The sequence below is a fragment of the Podarcis melisellensis genome (assembly GCF_964234715.1).
Source record: "Podarcis melisellensis genome assembly, chromosome: 15".
Taxonomy (NCBI): domain Eukaryota; kingdom Metazoa; phylum Chordata; class Lepidosauria; order Squamata; family Lacertidae; genus Podarcis; species Podarcis melisellensis.
In genome coordinates this window covers 29,018,752-29,043,005 of record NC_138532.1, presented here as the reverse complement: position 1 = coordinate 29,043,005, position 24,254 = coordinate 29,018,752, and the positions used below count along the sequence as shown (strand labels likewise).

Sequence of the window (24,254 nt, the reverse complement as noted above, 5' to 3'; positions counted from 1 at the left end):
AGAGGGAGCGGCAGAGTTCTAACTCTGCTCTCAGTAAAGTGTTTTTATACTCTAAACTGCCGTGTGATCCTTGGATGAAATTTAATAAATAAAGGAACAAGTTCATCCATTTTGCTGCACCAGTTAAACTAAATTTCTTTATTTGTATATTGAACAAATGTGCAATAGATTTGTTACTAGGTTTAATTTTATTATCTTAGCTCAGTTGGTAGAGCATGAGACACTTAATCTCAGGGTTTTGGATTCGAGACCCATGTTGGGCAAAAGATTCCTGCACTGCAGAGGGTTGGGCGATCAGGGTTTCCCAAACTTGGGTCCCCAGCTGTCTTTGGACTACAACTCCCATCATTCCTACCTATCAGGCCCAGCAGTCAGTGATAATGGGGACTGTAGTCCAAAAACAGCTGGAGAAACCCTGGATTAGATTACCTTTGAGGTCCCTCCCAGCACTACAATTCATCATCTCCCATAGTGGGTTGTGCAAACCGCTCTTCTGAATAATGCTTTCTATAGGGGAGGGGAGGCAGCACAGAGGATGAGTATATGGAATTAAGGAAATGTGCCCCCCCCCAAATTTTGAGTATCACTGGGTTAGAGAAAGAGTGTTGCTGCTGTTCTAACTTGAGAAAGACAACAGAATTTATTCTTTCCTTTTTCTCCCTCTTTTTCTTTTTTTTTAGAAAGGAAAAGGGGAAAATGCAACACATCTCGTGATTCCTGCTGGCAGGAAGCAAGCTTTGCACAGCTGCCCTGGAAATTCCGAGCTTTTAATGAAATGCAAGGGAATGGAAAATCGTCTGATTTCACCTACCCTGTATGTTTTATCACACTGGGCCTTATTTTTTGCCAATGAAGCATTTGAACTGCATTCTCATCAGCCTCAAGATGGTGTCCCATCCTTCTAAAAATAAGATTATGAGAAAAGGGAAGAAAGAACCGGAATTGAGCAGCGGAAGAAACTCAACTCATCTATGATGGAAGTTCTATAATCCCATTCAATGCTTTAGAAAAAACCATCGGAATAGACTCAAATAATGGATTCTGATGCAAAAATGCAATGAAAGGGCAGTTTCCTGCCTGTCTTATTGTCAGGGATGGTGCTGAGGAGGAATGGTCGGAGCCTCCCCGTCCCCCTGCTCCTGATCAGGATCCTGAATCTTCCCAGGAGCAGGAGGACAGTATGGATTTGGAACAGTGGTTTGCAGAGGGACATAGTTCAGAAGGCAGAAGCTGGGAAGTACTGTGTGGGGAACAGCTAGGAGGAGAAGAACTGGGAGAGAGAGTAAACAGACTCAGTGTTGCTGGAAAGCATCCATCTGCTCAACCCAAGGCCAAGGAGAGCAGATAAGGTGGCAGCACAGAAAGCACAGTGGTTGTGATATCAGGTTGCAAGACGCAGAAGTGAAGTGGGTGACTAGGGTGAAACCCTTAATTGGGAGCACCTTCATTCCTAGCAATGGGCTCTTTGTTCTCTCACTGTGATCATTAAAATTTCGAACTGGCGAGAGACTCCTTTCATTTTGTTCTGCTTATCTCCTACCAAAGGGAGGAAGCAGCCGAGTCCCTGAAGCCTGACACTTATGCTACCATTTGCTGGAGTTTAAAGCTGGGGATGCAGGTGGCGCTGTGGGTTAAACCACAGAGCCTAGGACTTGCCGATCAGAAGGTCGGCGGTTCGAATCCCCGTGACGGGGTGAGCTCCCATTGCTCGGTCCCTGCTCCTGCCAACCTAGCAGTTCGAAAGCACGTCAAAGTGCAAGTAAATAAATAGGTACCACTCCAGCGGGAAGGTAAACGGCGTTTCCGTGTGCTGCTCTGGTTCAAAATAGAGAGTATCCAAAAGGAGGGGTGTATCATGTATGCCACCTTGAACCATAGAACTGTAGCATTGGAAGGGCTCAAAAGGACATCTGGTCCAACCCCCTGCAATGCTGAAACTGTGGAGCTCCTTGGAGAAAAAAGTAGGCTATAAATGCAAGTTTTTATTAAAAGGATTTTAAAAAACCCAGAGGAAGTCCAACATGCTTCCACCAATTATTGTTTACTGGTCTTTTTCAGCCACTGCCCAAAGCAAAAACAGTATATCACATGAATCACATATTGTGATGGGATGATGAGCTGCTTGTGCGTAAAAACTTAGTCCCTCAGAGTTTGGCAAAATCAGCAAACCTCTGTCTATAACGGAGCCTCTGAAGCATGGCTCCGTCAGTCGCTGGCAGAATCCGACAGTGGGCGTTTACGGAATCTCTTCCAACATAAAAGCTCCTTAACGGACATGCGTCTTCTGGACTCTCGGCGCGACAGTTTACGGTGAGGAGTGGGTGTCCCTATAAGAGGTCCTGAAACCTCCTCACTGTTATCGCTGGAAGTGTCTCTGAGCCATCCCTCCGACTCACATTCCCTCGGAGCTCCTTCTCTCCCCCTGCTGGTTCCCTCTTCTGCTGCTAAGTCTCTCCTACCTTCCGTGAGCCCTTCCACCTCCTGAATTTCCGATGGCAGTTCCCTGACACGTATACTTGACATTTAAAAATAAACTAAATGGAACATATACAATTGCATATGAGCCTACATAACAGGGTCTTTGGAGTGGTGGCTCCCTGGTTGTGAAATGCCCTCCCTTACAAACTTTCAGGAGGAATTAGAAAACATTCCTGTTGACTGAGGTGCATTTAGTGGCTGTTTCTGGAAACTCTGATCTCATTGGATGTCAGAATGCTTTCAACTAACTGCGTTTCAGGTTTTTTTAATTGTTTACAGAATGTTTTAATCTTCTCTAGAACGTTTTCCCTTTGTTTTCCTTTTTAAATTGTATTTATTTCATAGAATTTATACACTGCTTGATTGTAAAACAGCAACACCCAGAAAGATAAAACAGTAAAATCAAGAAAAATTCACAGCAATGGTTTGAAACATACAAAAAGCTAAAACGCAAATATTTTTAATTTCATAAAATTTATCAAAATTTCACAAGATTGTGCATCTTTTTTTAGCCACCCTGGGCTCCTTGGTGGAGTGGGGTGGGGGCAATGGTGGGATATCAACTCAATAAAGAAACATTTTTTAAAAAACCCCAATATGTATACTTCAATTTGAAAACAGCCCGTAGATTTATTTCCCATTCTCATTAACTGGTGACTCAAATGATGATCTGAAGGCAAGAAATGACATGTTTTATAAAATTATCATACATATGTATTGATAATTGGGGAAAAACTCAATGACTTTCGCTTGTAAGGATGACGGCGCAAAAGCAGCTCCAGGCAGCATCTTGGAATCTTCTAACCCTGGAAGAGAGGAAGGCAACTCCCTGTCTTGCCAAATCCCTTGTTTTTTCCAGCGTGTTTTGAAACACATTCTCTTTTGCTTTTCGGGAACACAATTAACGCCGCCCCATGTTGGCCTGTGCAGCGCTAGTCTTGTTAGAATAAAGTTATAAACTCAAACAAAAAGGCAGCCAGTCCCTGCCCCCCACCCCACACTGGCCTAGCCCTCTTAGGCCTGGGGCAAATGTACCCAGTCCCCCCTCCCAATCTGCACAGACTTGCTTTCATGGAAGGTATATCCATGGAACAAATCCATCTAGTGAAATGGGGCAGAGGTGCACACAGTCTAGGGAACAGAATGGGGAAGATCTGGCTTGAATCTGTATGCAACTTCACGCCAGCTTCTGTCCTGCTGCAAATCTTTTTGTAAAAAAGGTCCTCATTAACTACCACCCCACCTGCATCACAGGTAGCTCACCTGAGCTTAGGGGGGAATAGAGAGAGCTAGAGTGGCGTAGTGGTTAGAGTCTTAGCTGTCAACATTTCCCTTTTTTAAAGGGAAATTCCCTTATTCTGAATAGGATTCCTCGCAAGAAAAGGGAAAAGTTGACAGCTATGGTTAGAGTGTCGGACTAGGGCCTGGGAGAGACCACGGTTCAAATCCCCTCTCAGCCATAAAGTTCATTAGGTGATTGGGGACCAGTAACCGCCTCTCAGCCTAACATACCTCACAGGGTTGTTGTGAGGATAAAATGAGGAGGGAAAGAACCATGTCCGCCACTGCTTGAGCTCCTTGGAGGAAAAGGCAATGCAATACAGGTAACTCACAACTTTGCAAAAGCATTGCAGGAGATCTTGGGGTCCCTACCAGGCCCCGGTGGTGCAGGTGGTTCTGATAGATTGCGAACCACCTGAAAAAGTCTCGTGCTGCTGTTTTCTGCAGATGCAATGGAGGTGGCGAAGAAGGTCCTCTTCGCCGTCACCATTGCCACTTGGTAGGCTTGACGATGAGCTCTAGCCCGTGTCCGGTCTGATTCAGAATGAGTTTTCTGCCACTGGCGCTCTAGCCGTCTCAACGATTGTTTCATCACCCTCAGCTCCGGGGAAAACCACGGGGATGTCCGGATTCCATGCAATTGGAGAGGGCGCTTCGGTGTCTAAGCTGGGATAGCTCAGTCAGTAGAGCATGAGACTCTTAATCTCAGGGTCCCGGGTTCAAGTTCTACGTTGGAAAAAAGATTCCTGCATTGGCAGGGGTTGAACTAGATGACCCTGATGGTTCCTCCAGCTCTACAATTCTGTGAATTTGGCTTTACGCACTGTCTCCCAGAATGTAACCCCTGCATAAGTTGAGAGTCGCCTGCACATAAGTGAGGGGCAAGATGGAGGATGACTACATTTTCATGCTTGTGGCTTGGTTGAAGAACTACATGCCAAAATTAAGAGGAAAGGGGGTGAATTTTGGTTCATCCCCAGAAAATATGCATTATGTAAGTCTGTCTTTAAGTGCTGACTGAACGGACTTTGGGCTACTCTTGCAAGACTTTCCTTCTAAACTCCTCCAGTTTTGGATGCCTCCCCATAGCTTCTTTTTCCACGACAGCCAACTTGTTGCATCGTACAAAACTTCTGTGCAGTCTTGACTCACACTCAGAGGGCTGCTGTAGTTGATGAGCAGGCAGAAAGCAATTTCGTGAATGGAGTTAAAAAATTCATTGAAATCGGCGGTGACTGAGCAAAAACGTGATTGGTGAGTCACTTGAAACTCTGCATTTCATTGAGAAACAGGCAATTCACTTCCCATTCAGACCTCAAGGGCTATCCCGGGTGAGGCTTGTCGGAAGGAGCATCAATGTTTCCACAACAGTGTCTTTCCCCCCAGAATTGGCACCATTTGCTTACACCTGAATTCTTGAGTGCTCCGACAATAGCACTCCAAAGTTGTTGTGTTCCTGGGGTTCTCCTTGCTACCACCCTGTCAATTCACCCCACCAGTCCTTGATTCTCTTCTAAGCACCCACAATTCCCTCAACTCTTCTTCATAAGGCTTGGTTTCCAGGCTCTTATCACAGCGTTGTAGAGTTGGAAGGGAACCTGAGGGTCATCTAGTCTGACCCCCCTGCAACGCAGGAATCACAACCAAGGCATCCCTGGCAGATGGCTACCCAACCTCTGCTTAAAACCCTCCAAGGAAGGAGAGTCCACCATCTTCTGAGGGAGTCCATTCCACCCTCAAACAGCTCTTACTGTAAGAAAGTTGCTCGTAATGTTTGGTTGGCATTTTCTTTCTAGTAATTTGAATCTGTTGGTTCAGATCCTCCCCTCTGGAGCAGGAGAAAACAAGCTTCCTGGTTACAGCCCTTCAGATATTTGAAAATGGTTCTCATATTACCTCTCTGGTATCATCCTCCAGTATACCTGAAGGAGCGTCTCCACCCCCATCGTTCAGCCCAGACACTGAGGTCCAGCTCCAAGGGCCTTCTGGTGGTTTCCTCATTGCAAGAAGTGAGGTTACAGTGAACCAGGCAGAGGGCCTTCTCGGTGGTGGCACCCGCCCTGTGGAATGCCCTCCTGTCAGATGTCAAGGAAATAAACAACTATCTGACTTTTAGAAGACATCTGAAGGCAGCCCTGTTTAGGGAAGTATTTAATGTTTGAAGTTTTATTCTGTTTTTAATGTTCTGTTGAAAGCAGCCCAGAGTGGCTGGGGAAACCCAGCCAGATGGGTGGGGTAGAATGTAATAATAATAATAATAATTTTCCATCTCCTCTTCTCCAGTCTAAACATTCCCAGTTCCCTCAACCATTCCTCATAAGGCTTGGTTTCCAGACCCTTGATCATCTTGCTCTCCTTTCTCTTCTCACCTTCCAGCTTGTCAGTATCCCCCTTGAACTGGGGTGTCCCGAACTGGACACAGGACACCGGGTGTGGTCTGACCAAGGCAAAAATGGATGGTGTTATGACTTCCCTTGATCTGGATACTAGACTTCTGTTGATGCAGCCTAGAATTAATTGCATGAGCTGGTTGTTTTTTTGCTGTTCCTACACACTGTTGACTCATGGCCCACTAAGACCCCTAGATCCTTTTCACACATGCTGCTGTCAAGCCAGGTGTCCCCCATCCTATATTTGGGCATCTGATTAGTCTTTCCTAAGTGCAGAGCCATATGTTTGTCCCTATTGACATTCATTTTGTTAGTTTTTGGCCCAGTTTTTCAGTCTGTTATGGTGATCATAAATCCTGATTCTGTCTTCTGCAGTATGAGCTACGCATCCCAGGTAGCACATGCAGAAGGGTCTCAGGTTCAATCCCTGACAGCATCTCCAGGTAGGACTTGTAATGCCTCTTGCCTGAAACCCCAGAGAGCTGCTGCCAGTCAGAGGGACTTCTTGGTGGTGGCACCCACCCTGTGCAAGATACTGAACCTAGATGGATCTCAATGGCCTGAACTCAGCACAATTTGCAGCTTCCTACAGCTGATGTTCTTGCCGGTCCCATGAAGGCTGTGGAAATCCGGAACAGGTGCCTGGTGGAAGTTTGGGGGCCTGTTTGATCCACTGATCCTAACCTGACTTGATCCTAATGAGACATTGTGGATGGGGAAATGTGTTGATCTGCATGGAAGTGGGGGGCAGGAAATGGGTGCTGGATGGGCCTAGGTGGCCCAACTCTTGGAGGGTTTAAAGCAGAGGTTCGATGGTCACCTGCCAGGGATTCTTTAGCTGTGATTCCTGCATGGCAGCGGGTTGGACTAGAGGACCTTTGGGGGTCCCATTCAACCTTACAATTCTCTGTTTCTATGATTCTCCCCTCCTTGGGCTACTAATCCTCCACATCCGGGGTTCTCCAGCGCCAGCTCCCAGTCAGGATCCAACCACCCCCTCCATGACACCTCCACAGGGCTCATGAAACACCCACATATTGTCAGGGTGACAGGGGAGCGGAGGTGATTCAGTGATCCACCCCCAGATATGTCTGAAGGCACCTCAGAAATAAAGGGAGATCTCAGAGGCTGGCAATCCTCTGATCTGAAGGGTGAGTCATCGCCACCACAGCTGTTGCATTCCAAAGGCATTGCTCTCTGGAGGGGCTCCTGTGAGCCCGGAAAGGATCCCCACACCTGGGTGGCTTGGCAGCCTACAAGCAGGGAGGTGGGGTGCAGGACAGCAATGCCAGGAACTCCTCCTCCCGCTTGGATTGTGAACGGCAGCACTGCAAAGGACCCATTGTTTTCCTTCTGGCGTTAGACACCCCCTCACCTCCCCTATCACTCAGAATTCCAAGCAGGGCTCCCAGGTTTTGCTATGTGGCTCATTATTCCTAGTCATAGCCGGAACAGTGGTCCCAAGAAGCCATGATAAGGGCGGACTGTCTGGAATTTTCCCGTAAGGAGGCCTGGCTGGGGGATTTTCCCAGGCACATCATGGGATGCAGAGTGCTGCCAGAGCAGCCTGAAGCCTTCAGGGTGGACAGAGAGAAAGATCACAGCTGTAGACAGGGCTTTGGGGAGAGATGTAAAGGTCCCACCTTGAATTCTCAGCTCCTTCTCTTTTAAAGCGAGCTTCTTGTGCTTTTAGTGGGACAGAAACATAGAAATGTAGAGTTGGAAATGAAAAGAAGTGAATAAGATGAAATAAATAAATTTCTGCAGCTTGCAGGGTGAGATGACTTGTTTAAAAAAAGGAATTAGAGACAAATTCTTGTGCTCGAATCCTCCTTGCAGGTTTCCCATAACGGGCATCTGGTTGGCAACCGCGAGAACAGGAGGCTGGACTAGATGGGCCATTGGCCTGATTCAGTAGTGTTCCTGTGTTCTTATGTTTGGAGGAAGAGGAGGATTTTATCAATGGCTGTTAGCAGTGATGCTGCTATGGAACCTACATGTTGAGGGGCAGTCTACCACTGAATGGTGGTGGAGAATATCAGAGAAAAGGTGATGCAGTCATGCCCTGCTTGTGGATTTCCCAGAGACCTCCTGTTGAACAGTATGGAATATGTTAGACTAGACTGGGCTGCCATCCCAATCACTACCAGGTAGTGTGGCCAACCTGTTTACTCTAGCACAGCTGTGCTGACTGCAAGGGATGATGGGAATTGTAGTCCATACGGAGCAGGCTTAATCCAGATGGCTTAATCCAGCAGGGCTCTCCTGAGGTCTTTTGCTTTATTATTATTTATTTCATAAAAAATTATACACCACTTGATTTACTAAAATATGTAAAATAAGAAAAGTTTGAAATACTTTAAAACATACAGAAAGTTAAAAATACTAAAAGCAGATTAAAATCCACACCAGCTTTCTAAGCATCTGGGCAGGCTTGTCTAAACAAGAATATTTTTAACAGTGAAAGGAATATGGTGAAGGTGCCTGCTTGAGATCAAGAGGCAGGGAGTTCCAAAGGGTAGCCACTGCCACACTAAATGATTCAAGTTCTTACAAAAGTGGAATGGGCATTCTGTGACACCTGCAGTAGTGTCAGTTCCGCCAATTGAGGCAGCCTTTCCATTACGAGGCAAGTAGCTGCTGCGTTTGAGATGTCACGATGGAGAAAAGCGGACCTTCCCCTCCCAGGAACTTCAGAGCCGATACTTTCTGGAGGCCAGCTAGCTCATTGACTGACTGATTGGCTTCCTTCCTTCCCCTTTTTTCTTCGGCCTGCTCTGGGGGAATTTCCATGGGTCTCTGGTTAGCTGCCGTGATGCTGACCTGGCAATTCACGGTGTCTGCTTTGAGCTTGGCTGGCTGAATATTTGATGACATACGGGATCACTTGCCAGGATGGAAAAAGTGAAAAGAAGAAGAAGAAGAATAAGAGCATTGCACGCACAAATAAATTAAGTGACCGATAGTGAGGAAACTCCAGTTTGTAGTATGGTTTGGCTGGTACTGCAAAATATTTTTCTTTTGAAGCTTGAACTCAGCAAAAGATGAAACAGAGAAGCTGAATACAAGTGTTACTTTAGATAAGAAGTAACTTACCTATTTGTATGATGCTAATGACTTTATCCCTTCATGGATCACTGCCTTGTTGTGGCGAAAGGGGCTTGAATAACTTCAAGAAGCTATGAGCTGTGCCATGCAGGGCCACCCAAGACGGACAGGTCATAGCCGAGAGTTTAGACTAAATGTGATCCACCTGGAGAAGGAACTGGCAATCCACTCCAGTATTTTGCCAAGAAAACTCCATGGACATAAAAAAGGAGAAGCTTTGAGAAGAAAGTGAGGGTTTCCAAGGCATGCTCTGGTTCATGGGGTCACAACTAAGATGACTAAGACGACTAAACAAAATGACTTTATTTGCCCGTTTTTGTAGTGCTGGTGATTCCTGCTCTCCTTTTCATATTCCTTATTTTATTGTATTCTTACCTGCTACCCCAATCTCTAAGTGGTGCGAGATTTCAGGGGTTCCAGACATACACCCGGGGTTCGGTCTCCTCAAAATGAGGAACAGTGGAGACTGTGGTATTTTTAGGATATATGGTTTTATTTACACGTATATACAACCTGAGCCGAAGACGGATGGGCTCACAGCATTAACACCCCCAAAAGCCTTGCTTCTCCCAGAGCCACAGCCTTGGAGTCACACGTAAATCCAGCATGGCTCTGCGTCCCAGCATCTCTGCCTGCAACCTGCTTTTAGCTCAGTGAAGCTGAATGCTGGAAAATTCAGGGCAGATAAAAGAAAGTCCTTCTTCCAATAAGGCAAAGGGACCCCTGACCATTAGGTCCAGTCGTGGCCGACTCTGGGGTTGCAGTGCTCATCTCACTTTATTGGTTGAGGGAGCCAGCGTACAGCTTCCGGGTCATGTGGCGAACCAGAGCAGTGCACGGAAACGCCGTTTACCTTCCTGCTGGAGTGGTACCTATTTATCTACTTGCACTTTGACGTGCTTTGGAACTGCTAGGTTGGCAGGAGCAGGGACCGAACAACGGGAGCTCACCCTGTCGCGGGATTTGAACTGCCGACCTTCTGATCGACAAGTCCTAGGCTCGGTGGTTTAACCCACAGCGCCAATAGCGCAGAGTTAAACTGCGGAGCTCACTTCCACAGGCGGCAGTCATAACCACCAAGCTAGATGGCTTTAAAAGAAGATTTGATGCGTACATGGAGGAGAGGGCTATTGATGGCTGCTAGCCATGACGGCTTTGCTCTGCTTCCACGGTTGGAGGCAGCAGTGCTTCTGAATCCCAGTTGCTGGAAACAGCAGGAGGGGAGAGAACTCTTGTGCCGAGGGTCCTGCTTGTGGGTTTCGCATTCAGGGAATCTGGCTGGCCACTGTTAGAATAGGATGCTGGACTAGATGGGCCATTGGCCTGACCCAACAGACTCTCCTTATGTGCTTAGGTTCCAATGAGCAAATTGAAGTGAGTTTTGGTGGAGGCTGGTGTTATCTACACTGGCTGGCAGCTCCAGATCTTTCCCAGACCTACTTGGGGATGCTTGTCTGGCCTATTCTGGGGCCCTCTGCATGTAGAGGAAGTGCTCTGTCAGGAGGGAGTGGGGCAGGTGGGAAAGAGAAATTCAGTTCAGTCTGCATTTATCAGCAAAAAATCCAGATTCATACTTTAAAAAAATAAAAATGCAGACTGAAACACTGGACAAGCATGTACGACGTTACAGTCTTTTTGTCCTTTTTATTCTCTCTCTCTTTTGTATGCTTTATACACTTTTTTGTTTCCTTATATATACTATATAAACAAACCTGAAGCACAGAACCACCCTGCAAATTTCATACTGCCCTGAATTTTGCAGTGGAGCTCTCCAGCCGAGGAATTATTTATTTCTTGCATTTGTGTCCCAACCTAATCCTTCAAGGAGCTCAGAGTGGTGTACCTCCTCATTTTATCTTCACAACCACCTTGTGAGGTAGGTTAGATGAAGAGGCAATAGCTGGCCCCCAAGCTAACCACCTAGTGAGGTTCATGGCCAAGTGCGGGGATTTGAACCCTGGCCTTTCCCAGGTCCTAGTCTGACACTCTAACCACTGGCTCTCCAAATGCCTATTATGAATATAAAGCATGCCTAATTATGCATATATTCGTGATAATAACATACCAAAATGCATTATGTAATGGGGAGGGTGCGGGGAAAAATTGCCCGCACATGTCTAATAGGAGAAATCCACTGCTGAATTCTCACGAGGACTAGTTTTTTTAATTTTTAAATTGTAAACAGATGTGGAAATGCCGAGAACTGAGCTGGAAGACGAGAAGAATGAAAAATGGGAAGAAATCGAAAAGGAAAGTTTTGCCGCTCCCTATCTGCTGCTGAGTCACAGCCCTCTCCCCAAATCTCCTCTGCTTGGCTCCAGGCACAAGCTGCCTCCTCCTTCTCTATCCTGGTCTCTTGCTCTCCTGGTTGTTTTTCACAGCTGCTTCCTCTGGTGAGCAGCACCAGGTCACTGAGTCAGGAGGCCATGCTACCTTTCTGCGGGATTTTCCCAGACAGCCTCTTGCCAGCGAGGTGTAAATAATTCAGGGCAGGCAGCGGTTCTCTTCAAAGCCGCAAACGAACCTGAAAGAAAACCCCGCAAAGCCCAGTCAACAAGCCCCTGTGTAGGAATAATAATTTGCACAGAAAGCCTTTGTTCTCCCTGCCCCCCAACCCCTTTATTTTCGCTTTGGAGCCTCTGCCATGAACCCAGCGAGTAAATCAGGCTTTGTGACAATCCTGGCAGCTCCAGGGAAAAGGAGGAATGCGGAGTCCTCTCCTGTTTCAGACACAGAGGCCTCGTCTGCAATACACATTCCCCCAAAATCCTGGGAACTGTAGTTTGCTAAGGGCGCTGAGAGTCTTTAGGAGACCCCTATTCCTCAGACAGGCCCCCAGGTTGCTGCTATTTTCCCAGTGAAATTCCCTCACATCCTAGCCAATCCGGGTTACCCAATCCATGCCCACTTTGGTGCTTTTGCGCAAGCAAACCTTGCCCTCCCAATATTTCTTTGGAACTTATAAGAACATAACTATGTTCCTAGATCTGCCAAATGCCTCTGGTCGCGTCATTCTTATAACAAGGGTGACGGGACATTTCCAGGAAGCAACACCTGCCACTCAGTGCCTTGGAATTTTTTAATAGACGTTCCTTAATCACAACAGATTTCTGCAGCTGATCAGATTTCTGTGGCTCGTAAAATGTTTCGACTTGCATGTTTTCCAGCTCAGTGCAATGGAAGCCGACACAGAGACCCAGCTTTGATTCATGGAAAAGCAAACATATCCATGTAACCGCTGCATTCTTGGTGCTTTGTGAGCAAATTGCGAAGAGCCCCAGGAGATGTTTAGTCCACGCATTTGCCAAGAATCCCTTTCAGAGAAGAAGAAGAAGAAGAAGAAGAAGAAGGAGGAGGAGGAGGAGGAGGAGGAGGAGGAGGAGGAGGAGAAGAAGAAGAAGAAGAAGAAGAAGAAGAAGAAGAAGAAGAAGAAGAAGAAGAAGAAGAAGAAAGAGTTTGCTCCAAAATCCACCATGACGAAGAGCACCAAAATGTCCCAAAAGAACATAAGAAGATAACCTTGGGCCAGCCAGTCTTTCACTGTGATCTAAAATGGGGCATAAACAGTATCACTTTCCATGATATGCAAACTAGGCCAGAGCCAGTGTGGTGCATGGGAGACCAGTGTTAAAATCCCCATTCAGCCATGAAGCCCTGGGCCAGGGGAGGAAGACAACCATGAGCTCCTTGGGCTTTTTGGAGGAAAAGTGGAACCTAGGAAGCTGCCTTAGTATAAGTCAGATCTATTTGTCCATTGCCCTCATTGACAGGCAGCAACTCTCCAGGGGTTCAGGCAGGATCTTCTCCTAGCCCTACCTGGAGGTGTTGGGGTATGTGTGTTGAACCTGGGACGACCTGCATGTAAGGCAGGTGCTACGCCCCCTTCTGCTCTGCCAACAGCCCGTCAGCACCCCTCTGGGCTGCTGCGGATTTTCTAGGGGAAGATGGATGAGTGCCAAGATGATGACTGCATGGTGCTCATGGAGCTGATCTCCGAAATGGTGGGTATCCAGCATAAGCACCTGGAGAGGAAGGGGGTCTAGCCTCACACGGCTGCCTCACCTTCATTCCTAGGGAGAGAGCATTCTGACTAAGAGTGTTAAGGGGAAAAGAGGCATTTCCAGCCTGAATTTGCCCTCAGCCTGTATTGTTTTTAATATTTGTCCACCCCCAGAGTGGCTGGGGGTATGTATGTATGTATGTATGTATGTATGTATGTATGTATGAATAAATAAATAAATAAAATTAGCCATGACCTTGCAAGGTAGCCTGAGGCCAGTCACTCTTCTCATCTGCAGCAGTGTGTGTTTGTTTGTGTGTGTGTGTGTGTGGGGGGGGTGTGATACTTCTGATCAACGTTGCAGGGCTGTAGTGAGGATTACTGAGGTAGTGTAAGGAGCATCCATTGACTGGTTTGAAAGAGCTATCTGCAGTTGGACAACCTTTAACTGAAGAATTGGTTAGAGTCGTTGTTTAAATAATAATAATGATAATAATAATGATAATGATAATGATAATGATAATAATACAAGCTACTAACTTATGGGGATCAGCATCCTTTAAGACACAAACGCAGGATCAAAAAGTGACTAGCCACAACTTGTGAGAGCTTTCTTCCGTGCCTTTCCTTTGCTGCTCTCCAGGCTACAGCTTCATGCTGCAACGACAAAGAAGACTTCTAGAGACAGACGATTTGTTGTGCTCCCAGAGCATAGAAACGCAAGACATGCCTATGGAACTGCATTTATGAAAAATGTGCAGTGAGAGAGGCGGCAGCAGCAATAGCTCCTCTTGACCACCAGAGATCGCTGCGGCGTCGCAGTCAGCGGTGAAACGTGCTCATCCAAGAGGTTCACTCTAATTCCTTGCCCCCATTTATTTATGTATTTCTCTATTGCGACATACTGGAATGTTACAGAAGACACCCATTGAAAGAAAAGAAAAGAAATGCTAACTTTCAAATTGGCAATTGCAAGAGAGACGATTGTACAATCTTGGAAAGAAGGGAGGGTCCCTCCAAGAATGGTTTTGTTATGTCTGCAATTGGCAGAGGAGCCGACTCAACAGATGTGAGCTTCCAAGAACGGATGAATAAGAGAATGACTCTGCAGCAGTGGCGTAGCGTGGGGGGTGCAGGGCCCCCCGGCTGCACCGGGCACAACATCTGGGGGTTAGGGTTAGGGGGCGCAAATCCATGGGTTAGGGGGCGCAAATTACTTGCCTTGCCCCGGGTGCTGACAACCCACGCTACGCCACTGCTCTGCAGCTCAATGAGATATTCTGGATACATTGCCAGGCTTTGGACTAGATGACCCTTGGGGTCCCTTCCAGCTCCACAATTCTATGATTCTAGGAATAACAAAGCATCCCAATCAGCCCCATGTTCACATTTGTCAAACAGGGGCATCATCTTCCTCCTCTGGAAATGACCTAGGACCCCCCCCCTTGAAATATTTTATTTAAGCTTTGGGCATGAGACTATACAAACCACAGTTCCCAGGACCCTTGTGATATATGATTGCTTTTCTTTATTACATTTAAAGCCCACTTCCTTCTTCGAGGAGCTGAAGGTTCTCCCATTCCTCAGTTAATCTCCACAACAACCCTGTGAGGTAGGTCAGGCTGAGAGGCAGTGACTGGCCACAAAGGTCACTCAGTGAGTGTAATGGCTGAGTGGGGATTTGAACCCTGGTCTCCCAGGTTCTAGTCCAACCCTCTAACCCCTAAGCCACACTTCAGATGCATGGTATGGATGTGGCCAAATTATGGCTGTTTCTGTAGATGGAGCATCTGCAAGAGGTCTTCCTGTTTCAAGCCTCAGCATCTCCAGTCAGTGCTGGAACGGAAACCCTGGAGAGCTGCTGCCAGCCAGCGCAGACAATACTGAGTTAAATGGACCAGTAAGGTTGTTTCCTGCTTTTCTATTCAAATCAATCATGAGGACTGGAATCTTACGTTATTCTTTGGGGAAAGGCCATAGCTCAGTAGCAGAGCACCTGCTTTGCATAGAATCATCGTTTTGTCGAGTTGGAAGGGACCCTAAGAGTCATCTAGTCCAACCCCAGGAAATGCACTGCAGAAGATCTCCCAGTTTCCATATTCAGCAACTGCAGGTTAGGATGAGAAAGACCCTTGAGATTGAAACCTTGGAGAGCTGCCTCTACCAGTCAGTGTGGGCAATACTGAGCTAGATAGACCAACAGACTCACAGCTCCCCATGTTTCTGTGAGAACAGGGCATTTCCCCATGTTTCCGCTGCCAGAGGTGGCTGGCTGAGGAAGAGGAGAGCAGCCACCAAGAGCCTGCCGGCGATGCAATATCCCTTTTCCGTGGGCCATGGCCGGCTTCAACCCTGCGTGATTTGTGCCGTGTGGCTAAATATATCCCCAGAGGAAATCAAGTATTGCACAATGACAAAAGGGGTTTTGCTCTACCCTTGGTTCCTGGCCCTGTAGAAGCAGGAAACTGTCCTCGAAAGCCGAGGCAGCAGGAGGAGGGTGGAAAAAGGAGAACCAGGAAAGCCCTTTTCATTCTTCTCTTCCCCTTTGCTGTGACTGGGTCTGAAAAGTGAGGGCATTTTGCTTTGAAGGAGGCTTCCATAAGATGGGTCAGGTCGATGGCCTATCTAGTCCAGCATCCTCTTCTCCCAGTGGCCAACCAGATGCCTCTTCTGGGAAGCCTACAAGCAGGACCTGGGCACCGGAGCCCTCTGCCCTCCTGTGATTTCCAGCAATTGGCATTCAGAGGCATTATGGTCTCCAACTTGTGGAGGCAGAACATAGCCTTTGTTGCTAGTAGCCGTCAATTGCCTTAGGATCCTCCATGTTTTTGTTTTAATAATTGTTTTATTTGATTTGTTTTATTTTGTTTTCTGCTGCTCCAGAGAAGCGGACACGGAGCAATGGATCCAAACTACAAGAAAGAAGATTCCACCTAAACATTAGGAAGAACTTCCTGACAGTAAGAGCTGTTTGACAGTGGAATTTGCTGCCAAGGAGTGTGGTGGAGTCTCCTTCTTTGGAGGTCTTTAAGCAGAGGCTTGACAACCATATGTCAGGAGTGCTCTGATGGTGTTTCCTGCTTGGCAGGGGGTTGGACTCGATGGCCCTTGTGGTCTCTTCCAACTCTATGATTCTATGAAAGGAAGGAAGGAAGAGAAACAAGAAAGAAAGAAAGAAAGAAAGAAAGAAAGAAAGAAAGAAAGAAAGAAAGAAAGAAAGACAAGAAAGAAAAGTTACCTCTAAACGTCTTACACATTCACATATCGAGATTACTCTGATTACTCAAGATTACTGACTTCCTCCCATCCCATCCATGGGTCTTATTAATTCTATTTTCATCTGCATATCAATACTTCTCCAAAATTTCCATCTTCCTAAATCTGTGGTTTCTATTAGTGCATTTAAAAGGCTGCTAATGTTTCAACCTATTTGCAATGATTTAGTATATACATTACGAACATTTCCCATTCCTTTTAAAATTTCTCTTCTTCTTGATTCCTGAGCTTCCCAGTTAATTTTGCCATTTCAGCATGGTCAGTCCATCAACTTGAACTACCATTCTTCTTTGGTCGGGGTTGTCTCTTCCTTCCATCTCTGGGCCAGCAGCATCTGGGCGGCCAATACTCCTGTTTTTTCCGATGCTCTGAATAAACTTTAAACTTGAACCTTAGAACATGAACCTCAGATTGCAAAACTGTCTCTAGTCCTATTCACAGCATCTGTGATATCACTTGAACTTTAATGACTTCTGCCCAAAGAATCCTACAGCTTGTTCAAGATGCACAGAACAGTAGCTCTCTGCATGGTTTGCTATCATTTCTCAGCACGCATAACAAATTACACTTCCCAGGATTTTTTGTGTGATGTCAGGACGTTTATGGTGGTGCAGGAACACTTAGAATGTATGTTGTGGGCTAAAGTGTTAAAATCGAGATGTGGAAAATATGGAAGCAACATGGAGAGGCAGGACTGAGATTTGGAGATATGCTTCAAAGTCCAGACTATGGGAAGTCTCGAAAAATTAATAATTATAATTTGGATGACAATTTGGTCTTTTTATTTTAGTTTTTTATTTTAATTGGATTATGATTTGATATGTTAATTAGATTTTTTTATTGAAAATTAATAAAAACGATTTAACAAAAAAATAGAATGTATGTTGTGGGCACGACCTGTATCCCCCTCCCCTTCCAAGATGGACCCAGGAGGATGTCACGGAGCTCCTCTCCCCACTTTCCAGCTCAACTCACTTCCTTTTGGGATTCCCAGAGAAAAGAAGGACTCAGCAAGAGACAGAGAGGAGACCTTTCACATCTTTATTTTTTGAAAGAACCCAGCAAGAGAACTGACCTGCCGACAGGCTCAGAACAGATAAGCAGCAATTGGTCTAAGATGGGATACAGATGGCTGGAGCTATGTGTTCTCAAGCTCTCTTTCACTCAGTTCAGAGGGCAAAGCGCTTGCAAAAAAAAGAAAAGAAAAGCTACTTAAATATGTAAATTAATGTGCATAAATCAACACATACAATTTGGTATGGAAATAAATTCATCCTGCAGCCGCACAATGGAAATCAGGCAGAGCCACGATGGTTCAGGAGGAGATCCCATGCTTTGCGTCTAAGAATCTCACAAGTTTAATGGCCCATTCAGCTTTTGGGTTAGCGCAGAGTTGCTTCTGGATAAGCAAAATAAACCTGTCAAGGAAAGGAGAAGCCATAAGAGCATAAGATAACCTCTAATGGCTCAGGTTCATCTCAACCAGCCTCCTGTCCTCCTAGTGGCCAAACAGATGTCTGTAGGAAACCAGCAATCGGGGCCTGAAAACGAGAGAAGCACTCTAGTGGAGAAGCAGGGGCGTCACAAAGGGGTGTGTGTGCGGGGGGTGCGGTCCGCCCCAGGTGTTATGCCTGGGGTGTGTGACAAAATCCCCCTGGGCGGATCACAAGTGGTATGATTGTCGTCATGAAAATCCGCCCTCTGATTGCACAAATCCCCCGGCGATCAGCCTGGCACCCCCTGGCGGGTGGCACTTGCATCCCCGTCGGGCGGTTTTATGCGATCGGCGGTCGGATTTTCACGATCAGTGGGCGGTGCTGGCAACCCCAGCTGGCACTGCTTGCAAATCCTGGCTGGCAGTGCTTCATGTGCTCATTGGTCGGATTAGCGTGATCTGTGGGCGTATCTGTTTTGTGGCTTCATGAATAAAGACTCTTTTCTCTGTCCTAGGAGGACATAGGGTGTGGTCACATTATGGCCTGGTGTTATGAGAGAGGGAGACTAACAACAACAACTTTATTATTTACTGGCTGGGTTTTTCTACCCATTTTCTCATGCCAGGCATCATTTTGATAAAAGTCTGTCGTGTCACCTCTTACTAGCTTTTTCTCTGGACTAAAAAGTCCCAAATGCATTTTCAATGGGCCACTGGACAAGGGCTATTTATTTCTCCATTATTTCTCCACTTCTGGAACTGGTAAAACAGGCAGGCAGGTCATCTTCCTTGTTAAAAGGCACCAGGCCTGCCCTCGCCACAGATCCCATGTTCTCAGTGGGGTGTAGAGAGGGGGCAGAAATTCATTTTGCTCACCATTAAATGCGAGCCTGCCAGACAAATCCCCACTTCCCAAAGCAGCATGCCCGCCTTAAACACTTGGACTTCTCTGAATTTTGGATACAGTGCAGACAAAAACGTCTCTGTTAGTGAAAATAATGCACAAACAAGCACTCTTTCCTGGGGAATTCACATATTTTGGAACAAAGCTGCACCAGAATGTCTGCAAATGCTGAATTTAAGATGGGAAAATAGAGAGAAATTGAAACTGAAGGATCTGCCCTTCCCTAGTGGGGAAGCAAAATCAGTCTCAGCTCCTTCTTTTCCCTCCGACGCACTCCTGATTTTCTCAATCTATCGTTCCCGCTGCCCAAACCCAAACCCAGCTCCCAAATGCTTAAGTCTTTGCTTCCCATCTTTCCTGAACCCCCACCATTAGGCAACTGAGACCTTGGCTTTCACCCATTCCCCAAAACTTACACCACAGAAGGCAGAGCGCATTTAGGGTCTGGGTAGAAATAATCCACTACGGCATTGGGTCCAACACTTCCTGGGTAATGGGCAGTGCAGCAGCCAGGTGGGGCATCCCGTCGAGCCCGGAGAGCTGGGGAGAGCAGGCATTGCTATTCATACTGTGAAATGTGTAAGATGCCCAAGAGCTAAAGCTATGGGAGTTTATTTGCATCAATCATCCAGAGACATCACCATCCACTTGACTGGAGGACCGCACCCCTTGTCTCTCTCTGTGGAGGCATTTATGTTGAAAGACATCAGGGCTGGGTTCTGTGTGGGTCTTCCCTTCTACCAGGCCTCCCTGTCTTTCTCTCAAATCCAGGGCCATAGCCTTCACAGCCCTAAACATTAGGGAGAACATTCCACAGTGGAATGGATTCTCTCAAAAGGTGATGGACTCTCCTTCCTCAGAGGCTTTTAAGAAGAGGTTGGGCGTCCATCTATCAGGCACTGCAGGGGGTTGGACTTAACAAGGGTGGCCAACTCCCAAGAGACTGTGATCTACTCACAGAGTTAAAAACTGGCAGTGATCAACCCCCTTTTGGGGGGTTCAGGTCAAAGTTGTTGAGCATCCTCATACTGTGGAATGCATCCTCATACTGTGATGATTATGAGAGATTGTATATTATTATTATTTTGTGGCTGGAATGTATAAAAGGTAAAGGGACCCCTGACCACTGGGTCCAGTCGTGGCAACTCTGGGGTTGCAGCGCTCATCTTGCTTCCGGGTACATACAGCTTCCAGGTCATGTGGCCAGCATGACTAAGCCGCTTCTGGCAAACCAGAGCAGTGCACGGAAACGCCGTTTACCTTCCCGCCGGAGTGGTACCTATTTATTCACTTGCACTTTGATGTGCTTTTGAACTGCTAGGTTGGCAGGAGCAGGGACCGAGCAACGGGAGCTCACCCCGTTGCAGGGATTTGAACCGCTGACCTTCTGATCGGCAAGCCCTAGGCTCTGCAGTTTAACCCAAAGTGCCACCCGCGTCCCTGGCTGGAATGTATAGTACTGTACAAATTGAAAAGTCAGGTTAACTCACGCAGAGCTGCCACAGCAAGGAGTAAGGCAACAGTAGCCCCTGAGATCTTCATACTGTCTGGAGAGGAAGAGGAGATTTCAGGACCATTTCAGAGGCTTCCTCTGCTTCTGTGATGCTCACCACCTAAAGCTCCTCCACCTCTCCTTTGAGATGCCGTTCCCAGCTCTGACCCAATGCCAGACACTGAGTCCTCAGAGGACAACCAGGACACAGATCCAGGAGCAGGCAGGGTCCCCTCTGAACAAATGCAAAGCCTTCCAGGCTGAGAGACCTGCTTAAGAAACCCTGGAGCTGTCAGAGGAGGAGGTTGCAGGGAGTTGGGCTAGATGCCCTGTGGGTACCCTTCTAACTGTACAATTCTATGATTCTATGAATCTCTCCCTCTCTCCCCCTCCCTTGGTCCTTCAGAAGGCCACGGCTGAGCCGAAAAGCAACAGCACAGCATGCATATCCAAGTCACCATGGAACACTTGAGTAAAAGGGGCCTTCTCATGAGTAAGCAGCCTACTCATGAGTAAGCAATCCCTGGAACTCCTCTGCTAGCAGTTGTGGTTTGGTGTGGTCTAGGAGGCCAGAGTCTAAACTGTATTCTGCTTTAGCCTTTCAGTTGCTGGGAGAAACTCAGGTCTTTGATGTTTTCCTGAAGGGCAATTTATTGCAAGAGTCTTTTTCTGCAAGGTGGAATCATTTTATAGGGAAGTTTCCTATACAGGGAAGTTTTCAGTGTTTGATATCTTACTGTGTTTTAATTTGTTGGCAGCTGCCTAGAGTGAGTGGTGCAACCCAGTCAGATGGGTTGCATATAAACAAACAAACAAACAAACAAATAAACAAACAAATAATAATTATTTCTACTGCCAATCAGGCTTATACAGTGACGTCCTCTGTTCATCTGACTTATGGCCTCCCCATCTGGATCTTAGGGTTTAATTAACTAATTAACTAATTTCGGAATTTATATACTGCTTTTTGTTATCAAAAAATACCAGAGTGGTTCACATCATAGAACATGACAGTAATCTCTAAAAAAAGAGTACTTAGACGTGAAAACAGCAAAGGCCCCAAAGGCAATAGGGAACCTTTACTAGCAGTTGGTAAAAGGCCGGGTAAATAAACAGGTGTTTCACTGATGGTGAAAACACTACCATTGGTGACCTCCAACTATCAATAGGGAAAGTATTTCACATGGTGGGTCCCCTATGAAATGGCTTAGTTCCCAGGTGGCAGGAGCTTAGTCTGGGTCCCTTAGAAAGCTACTGGGTTTGTCACCCTGTGTGAGAAAGCAGAGATCTACCTGGAAGCCAGTATTTGATCAGTTGAATGCAAAGCTTGGATGGATGTCCTCAAGTGATGGCTATTCTTTGCATCCCAGGACAGTCCCACATAGAAAGGGTTGGCTTGCCTGCCTCGTTTTCATTCCAGACCTTCCATAATTCTGTTCTGAATTTCCTGAGTTCACTGTGTTCCTCTTCTCAGAATACTTCCCACTTACACTGTAACTGCCTCCTTCTCCAAGGTCAGTTTTTGGAACAAACTCCTTTGCTTCAGAGTCCTCCTACCTCTCACCTTCAAAGCCAGTTGCTCTCAGTGCTGCGCTGAACCTCTGTCTCCTCCCCCAAATGCATCTTCCCCTTATAGATAGGCAGGAGAGGGCAGGACCAGCACCCACCCCAACCCACATCCTATCACAATTCCTATGCATGCTTGATCCTTGGTTAAGGAGGTCACAAAATAGGATTGGCCAGCTGGGTCGAGAAGACAATTAATGGCGCCTTGTGAGAGGTGGTCAGTCTCAGATGCCTTGAACCACAGAACCAGCTCTTGAACCATAGAGTTGAAAGGGACCCCTTGCAATGTGGGAATCACAGCTAAATACCATATTTTTTGCTCTATAAGACACACTTTTTCCCTCCTAAAAAGTAAGGGGAAATGTCTGTGCGTCTTATGGAGCGAGTGCAGGCTGCACAGCTATTCCAGAAGCCAGAACAGCAAGAGGGATAGCTGCGCAGCGATTCCTCTTGCTGTTTTAGCTTCTGGGATTCAGAATATTTTTTTCCTTGTTTTCCTCCTCCACAAACTAGGTGTATCTTATGGTCTGGTGCATCTTATAGAGCGAAAAATACGGTAATTCCTGACAGGTGACCATCCACCTCAGTCTAAAAACCTCCAGCAAAGGAGAGCCCACCACCTTCCAAATACATCTGTCTCACTGTCAAACAGCTTTTAAAGTTCTTCCTAACGTTTAGTTGGAATCGCCATTCTTGTCATTTGAATCCATTGGTTCTGCTCCCACCCTCTGGAGCAGCAGGAAACGAGTTTCCTCCATCTTCTGTGTGACAGCCCTTCAGATATTTGAAGATAACTTTCACCTTTCCATCTTCTCCAGGCTGAACATACCCAACTCCCTGTGGCCATTCCTTAATTTTTAAAAAATAAGGAATGGGGAAAATTTATAACTTATCTTAAAGACTACTGTAAACAGTTGAAATCGTTAGTAGGATTGGAATATCACTTGTAGTTTAAAGGTGAATTCTGGATACCATGGAGATGTAAAAGATTTGGACTACCATAAAAGACGAGGAAGGAAATGATAAATAATAGGACCCACAAAGGGGAGGATGGAAGTCCAGGGGGTTCATTGGAATCTTGTTTTGATTATTTATGTTTGTTATATCTCTGTGAAATTTTAATTTGAAAAACCAAATAAATAAATTTATTTTAAAAATTACAATAGGTTGCAATAACTATCAACCAGTCACACACTTTAAGGGCAAGGTACTTAAGGGAGTGGGTGATAGACAGCCCCCAAAAAACTGGGAATAAAAGGAATGTCTTGTTCTTGATAAGAAGAATCCAATAGTCCACAGTCAGGCAATAACTTTATCAAGACCAATCAAAATGTCACAGAACAGTAAGCAAGACTTGGGGTTTTCCTCCTATGCTCCTTCTTCAGGCTTCATGGATTCTGCAGAAAGGGACATGTTCAACTCTCTGGCCACTGGGCCAAAGCCATAGGTTTGTTCCTGGTACAAGGAGCTCCAGACCTTCAAACAATGAGTTTGTTCCATTGAGGTCAAAGTGGCTTTCCTGTTACGAAGTAATCAGAATTTGAAGATAGAGAGTGGGCTTGTTTGTTTGCAAGAAATGGGTTGATTGTGGGATCTATCCACTAGATCACATATTCCTTTTCTACCTTGCAGTTCAAATATCACCACTGAGGGCTGAATGGCTATGTCTTTAAATACAGCACCTCCTGGTGTCTGTTTATAGATCGTCTGCTTTGAGGACTTCAGCTGGAGGGAATAAATTGATCTTCACAGAAAGCTGAACCCATAACCATTCATAGATGCTTTGTATATTTTTGGAAGGTGGATGTTCAGGAACTTAGAGAGGAGTGGAATCTGGAGTTCAAATGTGCCAAACAAACTATGCAAGGGGAAATTGCTTTTAGAATATGTACAGAACATTTTACCTTCTGTGGTTGGAAGACAGATGATGCAGACATCTCACTTGACAGCAAGCCATACCACCAACTTCTGCATTGAATTCCCTTTTGCTGTACAGCTCGTGGTTCCCCTCCACAACCCAGCCCAAAACCAAAACCTAGCCTGTCCCATTAAATACAATAACCATCAACCAGCAACACATTTTGGGGGCAAGATACTCAACGGAGTGGGTGGCAGTCCTTAAAAAAGTGGTGTTGTGGGAATGAAAGGGACCTCTTGTTGTTCTTGATAAGAAGAATCCAATAGCCCACAGTAAGGCAATAACTTTATCAAGACCAACCAAAATGTCACAGAACAGTAAGCAAGACTTGGGATTTTCCTTCTATGCCCCTTCTTCAGGCTTCATAGATTCTGCAGAAAGTCCAACTCTCTGGCCCCTGGACCAA

General features: G+C 46.2%; 1 long non-coding RNA gene across 2 annotated transcripts; it reads right to left on the bottom strand.

Annotated features, from left to right (window-relative positions):
- Positions 1-17,560: 17,560 nt before the first annotated feature.
- Positions 17,561-21,961, bottom strand: LOC309357504. 2 transcript variants are annotated; one of them, XR_014163152.1, is made up of 4 exons: positions 21,922-21,961; positions 20,363-20,419; positions 19,289-19,412; positions 17,561-17,951 (listed from the first exon to the last, which is right to left on the bottom strand). It is a non-coding gene; the product is annotated as an uncharacterized lncRNA (long non-coding RNA). The 2 variants fall into 2 exon arrangements; XR_014163153.1 differs by lacking the exon at positions 21,922-21,961 and adding an exon at positions 21,657-21,737.
- Between the last annotated feature and the right edge of the window lie 2,293 nt (positions 21,962-24,254).